Below are 9606 nucleotides of genomic sequence, written 5' to 3'. Positions count from 1 at the left end.
AGGCCCATTCCACTAGGAAGGTGGGCTCTTCTTGGGCGGCTGCCCGAGGCATCTCGGCATTACAGCTTTGCCGAGCAGCAGCTTGGTCGGGTTCGAACACCTTTGCAAAATTCTACAAGTTTGATACCCTGGCTGAGGAGGACCTTGCGTTTGCTCAGTCGGTGCTGCAGAGTCATCCGCACTCTCCCGCCCGGTTTGGAGCTTTGGTATAAACCCCATGGTCCTTACGGAGTCCCCAGCATCCTCTAGGACGTAAGAGAAAATAAGATTTTAAACCTACCGGTAAATCTTTTTCTCCTAGTCCGTAGAGGATGCTGGGCGCCCGTCCCAGTGCGGGCTAAATCTGCAAGACTTGTATATAGTTGTTGCTTTTATAAGGGTTATGTTGCAGTTGGAATCGGTCTTTGACTGATGCTGTTTTTTTATTCATACTGTTGACCGGTTGTGTATATTCCAGGTCATATGGTATGATTGGTGTGGGCTGGTATGAATCTTGCCCTTAGATTAACAAAATCCTTTCCTCATATTGTCCATCTCCTCTGGGCACAGTTTTCTAACTGAGGTCTGGAGGAGGGGCATAGAGGGAGGAGCCAGTGCACACCCATACTAAAAGTTATTTATAGTGCCCATGTCTCCTGCGGAGCCCGTCTATACCCCATGGTCCTAACGGAGTCCCCAGCATCCTCTACAGACTAGGAGAAAAAGATTTACCGGTAGGTTTAAAATCTTATTATTAGTTTGGTAGATTAACCATCAATTGTCCAGGTTTATGTGGATACTGGCCAAGTGGATACTGGTGCACATAGGACATAAACCAGAGCTCTTGTTTATCTACATCCAGGATCCTCCTATTACAATCCAACTATAGTTACTGACAGGGCTGCATTAAGGTCCGTGGGGGCCCTTGGGCAACAATCTTGTGGGGGGCCCTATGAATACAATTATCAAAGTGATATACAATATATATATCTATATATATATTAATAAATATATATATATATATATATATATACACATTGAGGTGGGAAGGGGGGGGGGGCTGACTCCAAATGCGACCTAGGAAGACCCCATGGTGATACACATTTGGGTCTGGGGAGGGAGGGGGAACATGCTGACATTCATAATGTGGCATGTTGACACATAACGGACTTGGGGGGGACATACTGTAGTGATGCTCACACATGGGTTTGGGGTGGGGGCAAAGCACACAGTAAAGGAGTTCAGCACAGGTAGCGCAGCCACACCTCTACCTCTGTTGGAGCTCCCTGTCAGTTCTCAGCTGTTCTGGCACCCTGACAGCCAGCAGCGCCAGCCAGGTTGTGAAGGAAGGGAAATCAGGAACTGCCGGCACCCGCCTCTGCTCCCCATTGGCACTCACAGCTCTGCAGTCTGCATCGCCCAGAGAATGTCCCCACAGTGCCACACACGGACTACAGGAGATTAGAGAACCCGCCCACACCAAGCCACCACCGCCGCTACTTAGGTCTAATTTGTTGGGGAAAACGGCGCCTGACTCATGCAGTCTGTTAGTGTCCCTTATATAAATTGCACTGCAATGTTTTATATCTTGTGATCACTCACTAACCCCTGTGTGACTTTCCTGAACTCACTTTGAATGCAGCACCATTAGTGACTGGTAGCTCCATCTTCAGTTTTCTCCTCAGCCAGACGTAGCAGCTGCCTCCCCTGCTGTGTTACTCTGTAAGGTCTGCATCCGTCACTCCTACCAGGTGGTCCCTGCATCTCCACCTATGATCCCCCACTCCCCCTTTGCCAACCTCAGCAACAGTCCAAAGTTGCTACCAGAAAGGTGCTCTGCTCAGCAGAACTGCCTGAGATCTCCTCCCCCTACTGACAGCAGCTTGGAATAGGGATGAATAGCCTCTGGCCCTGGCAGTGCCGTAACTAGGCATTTTAGCGCTGTGTGCAAGAAATGACATTGGCACCACCCCCATGCAAGATAGGGGCAGTGCGCGCCGCAGTCGCGCAAAAAATATATAGGGGCGTGGCTTCATGGGGAAGGGGCGTGGCCACAAAATAATAGCAATTCATACTACGGTGCACAGTAGTCTCCATTATTCAAATTACACTGCACAGTAGCGCCACTACACCAGGTAGAGCCCCTTTTATACATTACAGCAGACAGCGTCCCCCTTTTTACACATTACAGCAGACAGTCCCCCTTTTTACACATTGCGGCAGACAGTCCCCCTTTTTACACATTGCGGCAGCCAGTCCCCCTTTTTACACATTGCGGCAGCCAGGCCCCCTTTTTACACATTGCGGCAGCCAGGCCCCCTTTTTACACATTGCGGCAGCCAGGACCCCTTTTTACACATTGCGGCAGCCAGTCCCCCTTTTTACACATTGCGGCAGCCAGGCCCCCTTTTTACACATTGCGGCAGCCAGTCCCCCTTTTTACACATTGCGGCAGCCAGTCCCCCGTTTTACACATTGCAGCAGCCAGGCCTCCTTTTTACACATTGCGGCAGCCAGTCCCCCTTTTTACACATTGCGGCAGCCAGGCCCCCTTTTTACACATTGCGGCAGCCAGGCCCCCTTTTTACACATTGCGGCAGCCAGGACCCCTTTTTACACATTGCGGCTGCCAGTCCCCCTTTTTACACATTGCAGCAGCAAGTCCCCCTTTTTACACATTGCAGCAGGCAGGCCCCCTTTTTACACATTGCGGCAGCCAGTCCCCCTTTTTACACATTGCGGCAGCCAGGCCCCCTTTTTACACATTGCGGCAGCCAGGCCCCCTTTTTACACATTGCGGCAGCCAGGACCCCTTTTTACACATTGCGGCAGCCAGTCCCCCTTTTTACACATTGCAGCAGCCAGGCCCCCTTTTTACACATTGCAGCAGCCATGCCCCCTTTTTACACATTGCGGCAGCCAGTCCCCCTTTTTACACATTGCGGCAGCCAGGCCCCCTTTTTACACATTGCGGCAGCCAGGACCCCTTTTTACACATTGCGGCAGCCAGTCCCCCTTTTTACACATTGCGGCAGCCAGGCCCCCATTTTACACATTGCGGCAGCCAGGACCCCTTTTTACACATTGCGGCAGCCAGTCCCCCTTTTTACACATTGCGGCAGCCAGGCCCCCTTTTTACACATTGCGACAGCCAGGCCCCCTTTTTACACATTGCGGCAGCCAGGCCCCCTTTTTACACATTGCGGCAGCCAGTCCCCCTTTTTACACATTGCAGCAGCCAGGCCCCCTTTTTACACATTGCGGCAGCCAGGCCCCCTTTTTACACATTGCGGCAGCCAGGACCCCTTTTTACACATTGCGGCAGCCATGCCCCCTTTTTACACATTGCGGCAGCCAGTCCCCCTTTTTACACATTGCGGCAGCCAGGCCCCCCTTTTACACATTGCGGCAGCCAGTCCCCCTTTTTACACATTGCGGCAGCCAGGCCCCCCTTTTACACATTGCGGCAGCCAGTCCCCCTTTTTACACATTGCGGCAGCCAGTCCCCCCTTTTACACATTGCGGCAGCCAGTCCCCCTTTTTACACATTGCGGCAGCCAGTCCCCCTTTTTACACATTGCGGCAGCCAGGACCCCTTTTTACACATTGCGGCAGCCAGTCCCCCTTTTTACACATTGCGGCAGCCAAGCCCCATTTTTACACATTGCGGCAGCCAGTCCCCCTTTTTACACATACACATTGCGGCAGCCAGGACCCCTTTTTACACATTGCGGCAGCCAGTCCCCCTTTTTACACATTGCAGCAGCCAGGCCCCCTTTTTACACATTGCGGCAGCCAGGCCCCCTTTTTACACATTGCGGCAGCCAGTCCCCCCTTTTACACATTGCGGCAGCCAGTCCCCCTTTTTACACATTGCGACAGCCAGTCCCCCCTTTTACACATTGCGGCAGCCAGTCCCCCTTTTTACACATTGCGGCAGCCAGTCCCCCTTTTTACACATTGCGGCAGCCAAGCCCCATTTTTACACATTGCGGCAGCCAGTCCCCCTTTTTACACATTGCGGCAGCCAGGACCCCTTTTTACACATTGCGGCAGCCAGTCCCCCTTTTTACACATTGCAGCAGCCAGTCCCCCGTTTTACACATTGCGGCAGCCAGGCCCCCTTTTTACACATTGCGGCAGCCAGTCCCCCTTTTTACACATTGCAGCAGCCAGGCCCCCTTTTTACACATTGCGGCAGCCAGGCCCCCTTTTTACACATTGTGGCAGCCAGGACCCCTTTTTACGCATTGCGGCAGCCAGTCCCCATTTTACACATTATGGCAGACGGTGTCCCCCAGAGAGAGAGAGAGAGAGAGAGAGGGATATACTTACCTTCTCCCCGCTGACAGGGTCCTCGTGCTGGCATCTCCCTCTGTGCAGGCATCGGACAAGGAGGAGGAGGGACGGGGACTGCAGCCACAGCAGCGCTATGTCATTGGTAGTAAGCGCCGCTGCAGCATCCCCCTCTCCTTCCGTATTGGTTGCCTGGCGCTGCTGTGGATGCTGGGATGGAGGAACCGCATCCCAGCATCCACAGCAGCGCCAGGCATGTAATGACTCATTACATGCCGCTGGCCGTGCGCCCTCAGGGCAACTGCGCTGTGTGCCAAGCCCACTTGGCACACACGTAGTTACGGCCCTGGGCCCTGGTGACTGGTGATTGAGATACAATACTGGGAGCATCCAGTGGATGTTACGGATTTACCAGTAATGGCAGCGCTAAAGTATATACTACAGACATTTACGTGCTAACCATACACTATAAACAGCATCACAGTGACTATCATATAGTAATGATGGCATCCAGGTGAACTGCATGCAGAATAGATGGCATCTCAGTGACCACCAGGTAGTTCAGAGTTCATTCCAGTGACTGCCATATAGTATACACAGCATAAAAATGTTTTGAGTAGAGATAAGGGTATTATGGGATAATTGCTCTATGCTATGAGTTTAGTAACACTTTTAAAGCTGTTAAAGTCGCTATATTATAACACTTTCTTATGTATGTACACTAGATCAGGGGCGCTCAGAACATTTAAAGGTTGGGGGGCAAAATAGACCCTCATTTTGGTGCACCTGGCGGCGGAGCCACCGGGAGGAGGAGGCGATACTATGGGGACGAAAAGGAGGCAGCACCATGGTGGGGTGGAGGCCGCACCATGTAGATGGAGGTCGGGAGTCCCACTGACGGAGGTGCTGTAATGGGGGAAGGAGGAGCCTGGGACTGCAGTGTTGCGCCGGCAAGCACCATCGCGTAGGTGAGGCTGGCCGCCGGGACCTCTGGGGAGCAGGCAGGGATGGCAACAGAAATATTGGGGCCCAGTATGCAGATATGTCTGGGCCCCCTTCCCGACCCCATACATCCAGATCCACTGCCACTACAATTCCCCTTAGGGAAGCAGGAGAGACAGGGGAGTGAGAAACAAAGAGGGTGTCGGCAAGAGAGAGAGGAGCAAAAAGAGAGATTGTTAGGGAGAGAGACAGGAAAGAGAGCGTTAGAGAGAGCGAGAATACGCGCACGCAGGGGGGTTCTGAGTACCTCGAACCCCCCTGGTCACCAGTCATCATACAGCAGCATACCAATTATTATTATTCTTTTATACTTTGCGTCTGCCGGAGCTCTGAGCCTCAGGCAGTGTGACGCTCCCCATGCGGCTGCAGCAGCTGCCTCACATACACGCTGAGAGGCTGGCTGCTGGCATTTAGGGGCTGATCTCCCGTGGTGGAGCTTGACAGGTGAGAGCCTGGCGCATGGTAACGGCGCAGTCTTCCTTATATTCACTCCCTGCCACAGCACTGACTTCAGAGCAGCAAGGTGATGTGTCTATACCAGAGATGAGCGCCGGAAATTTTTCGGGTTTTGTGTTTTGGTTTTGGGTTCGGTTCCGCGGCCGTGTTTTGGGTTCGACCGCGTTTTGGCAAAACCTCACCGAATTTTTTTTGTCGGATTCGGGTGTGTTTTGGATTCGGGTGTTTTTTTCAAAAAACCCTAAAAAACAGCTTAAATCATAGAATTTGGGGGTAATTTTGATCCCAAAGTATTATTAACCTCAAAAAACATAATTTACACTCATTTTCAGCCTATTCTGAACACATCACACCTCACAATATTATTTTTAGTCCTAAAATTTGCACCGAGGTCGCTGTGTGAGTAAGATAAGCGACCCTAGTGGCCGACACAAACACCGGGCCCATCTAGGAGTGGCACTGCAGTGTCACGCAGGATGGCCCTTCCAAAAAACCCTCCCCAAACAGCACATGACGCAAAGAAAAAAAGAGGCGCAATGAGGTAGCTGACTGTGTGAGTAAGATTAGCGACCCTAGTGGCCGACACAAACACCGGGCCCATCTAGGAGTGGCACTGCAGTGGCACGCAGGATGTCCCTTCCAAAAAACCCTCCCCAAACAGCACATGACGCAAAGAAAAAAAGAGGCTTTTTACTGATATTTGGTGTTTTGGATTTGACATGCTCTGTACTATGACATTGGGCATCGGCCTTGGCAGACGACGTTGCTGGCATTTCATCGTCTCGGCCATGACTAGTGGCAGCAGCTTCAGCACGAGGTGGAAGTGGATCTTGATCTTTCCCTAATTTTGGAACCTCAACTTTTTTGTTCTCCATATTTTATAGGCAGAACTAAAAGGCACCTCAGGTAAACAATGGAGATGGATGGATTGGATACTAGTATACAATTATGGACGGACTGCCACGGTTAGGTGGTATAAAAAAACCACGGTTAGGTGGTATATATTATAATAATAATACAATTATGGATGGACGGACTGCCTGCCGACTGCCGACACAGAGGTAGCCACAGCCGTGAACTACCGCACTGTACACTGGTTGATAAAGAGATAGTAGTATACTCGTAACAACTAGTATGACACTATGACGACGGTATAAAGAATGAAAAAAAAACCACGGTTAGGTGGTATATATTATAATAATAATACAATTATGGATGGACGGACTGCCTGCCGACTGCCGACACAGAGGTAGCCACAGCCGTGAACTACCGCACTGTACACTGGTTGATAAAGAGATAGTAGTATACTCGTAACAACTAGTATGACACTATGACGACGGTATAAAGAATGAAAAAAAAACCACGGTTAGGTGGTATATATTATAATAATAATACAATTATGGATGGACGGACTGCCTGCCGACTGCCGACACAGAGGTAGCCACAGCCGTGAACTACCGCACTGTACACTGGTTGATAAAGAGATAGTAGTATACTCGTAACAACTAGTATGACACTATGACGACGGTATAAAGAATGCAAAAAAAACCACAGTTAGGTGGTATATATTATAATAATAATACAATTATGGATGGACGGACTGCCTGCCGACTGCCGACACAGAGGTAGCCACAGCCGTGAACTACCGCACTGTACACTGGTTGATAAAGAGATAGTAGTATACTCGTAACAACTAGTATGACACTATGACGGTATAAAGAATGAAAAAAAAACCACGGTTAGGTGGTATATATTATAATAATAATACAATTATGGATGGACGGACTGCCTGCCGACTGCCGACACAGAGGTAGCCACAGCCGTGAACTACCGCACTGTACACTGGTTGATAAAGAGATAGTAGTATACTCGTAACAATTAGGATGACACTATGACGGTATAAAGAATGAAAAAAAAACCACGGTTAGGTGGTAGGTATATAATAATAAATAATACAATTCTGGTCGGACGGACTGCCTGCCGTGTGCCGACACAGAGGTAGCCACAGCCGTGAACTACCGCACTGTACACTGGTTGATAAAGAGATAGTAGTATACTCGTAACAATTAGGATGACACTATGACGGTATAAAGAATGAAAAAAAAACCACGGTTAGGTGGTAGGTATATAATAATAAATAATACAATTCTGGTCGGACGGACTGCCTGCCGTGTGCCGACACAGAGGTAGCCACAGCCGTGAACTACCGCACTGTACACTGGTTGATAAAGAGATAGTAGTATACTCGTAACAATTAGGATGACACTATGACGGTATAAAGAATGAAAAAAAAACCACGGTTAGGTGGTAGGTATATAATAATAAATAATACAATTCTGGTCGGACGGACTGCCTGCCGTGTGCCGACACAGAGGTAGCCACAGCCGTGAACTACCGCACTGTACACTGGTTGATAAAGAGATAGTAGTATACTCGTAACAATTAGGATGACACTATGACGGTATAAAGAATGAAAAAAAAACCACGGTTAGGTGGTAGGTATATAATAATAAATAATACAATTCTGGTCGGACGGACTGCCTGCCGTGTGCCGACACAGAGGTAGCCACAGCCGTGAACTACCGCACTGTACACTGGTTGATAAAGAGATAGTAGTATACTCGTAACAATTAGGATGACACTATGACGGTATAAAGAATGAAAAAAAAACCACGGTTAGGTGGTAGGTATATAATAATAAATAATACAATTCTGGTCGGACGGACTGCCTGCCGTGTGCCGACACAGAGGTAGCCACAGCCGTGAACTACCGCACTGTACACTGGTTGATAAAGAGATAGTAGTATACTCGTAACAATTAGGATGACACTATGACGGTATAAAGAATGAAAAAAAAACCACGGTTAGGTGGTAGGTATATAATAATAAATAATACAATTCTGGTCGGACGGACTGCCTGCCGTGTGCCGACACAGAGGTAGCCACAGCCGTGAACTACCGCACTGTACTGTGTCTGCTGCTAATATAGACTGGTTGATATTTAAAGAGATATTAGTAGTATACAACAATACTATACTGGTGGTCAGGCACTGGTCACCACTCCTGCAGCAAAAGTGTGCACTGTTAATTAATATAATTGTACTCCTGGCTCCTGCTAACAACCTGCAGTGCTCCCCAGTCTCCCCCACAATTAATTATAAGCTTTTAATTTATACATTGATGACTGTGCAGCACACTGGGCTGAGCTGAGTGCACACAGACTGAGTCACACTGTGTGACTGACTGTGCTGTGTATCGTTTTTTTTTTCAGGCAGAGAACGGATATAGCAGAGAGAAGTGAACGGATATATTATATTAAATAAAAGTTAACTAGCAACTGCACTGGTCACTGACTGTGGTAAACTAACTCTGTCTGCGACTCTGCACAATCTCTCTCTATCTAATCTATCTATCTCTATTCTAATGGAGAGGACGCCAGACACGTCCTCTCCCTATCAATCTCAATGCACGAGTGAAAATGGCGGCGACGCGCGGCTCCTTATATAGAATCCGAGTCTCGCGAGAATCCGACAGCGTCATGATGACGTTCGGGCGCGCTCGGGTTAACCGAGCAAGGCGGGAAGATCCGAGTCGCTCGGACCCGTGGAAAAAAAAGTGAAGTTCGTGCGGGTTCGGATTCAAAGAAACCGAACCCGCTCATCTCTAGTCTATACACATACAATAATGAATTAAGCTCTCTTTGACCAGCATGAGTGCAGGGACCATGGCAGGGGAGGGGGGATTGTGAGGAATGATCATTGTGCCAGCCTGTGTACTGTCTATGTGGAGGGGAGGTGGTCGTGGTGCCTGTGTGCTATCAGTCCCTGGAGGGAAGGAGGGATTGTCATGGTGACTGTGTGTTGTCTATATATG

Source organism: Pseudophryne corroboree, chromosome 6, assembly GCF_028390025.1.
Source record: "Pseudophryne corroboree isolate aPseCor3 chromosome 6, aPseCor3.hap2, whole genome shotgun sequence".
NCBI classification, from domain to species: Eukaryota; Metazoa; Chordata; class Amphibia; order Anura; family Myobatrachidae; genus Pseudophryne; species Pseudophryne corroboree.
This window is presented reverse-complemented; position numbering follows the sequence as displayed.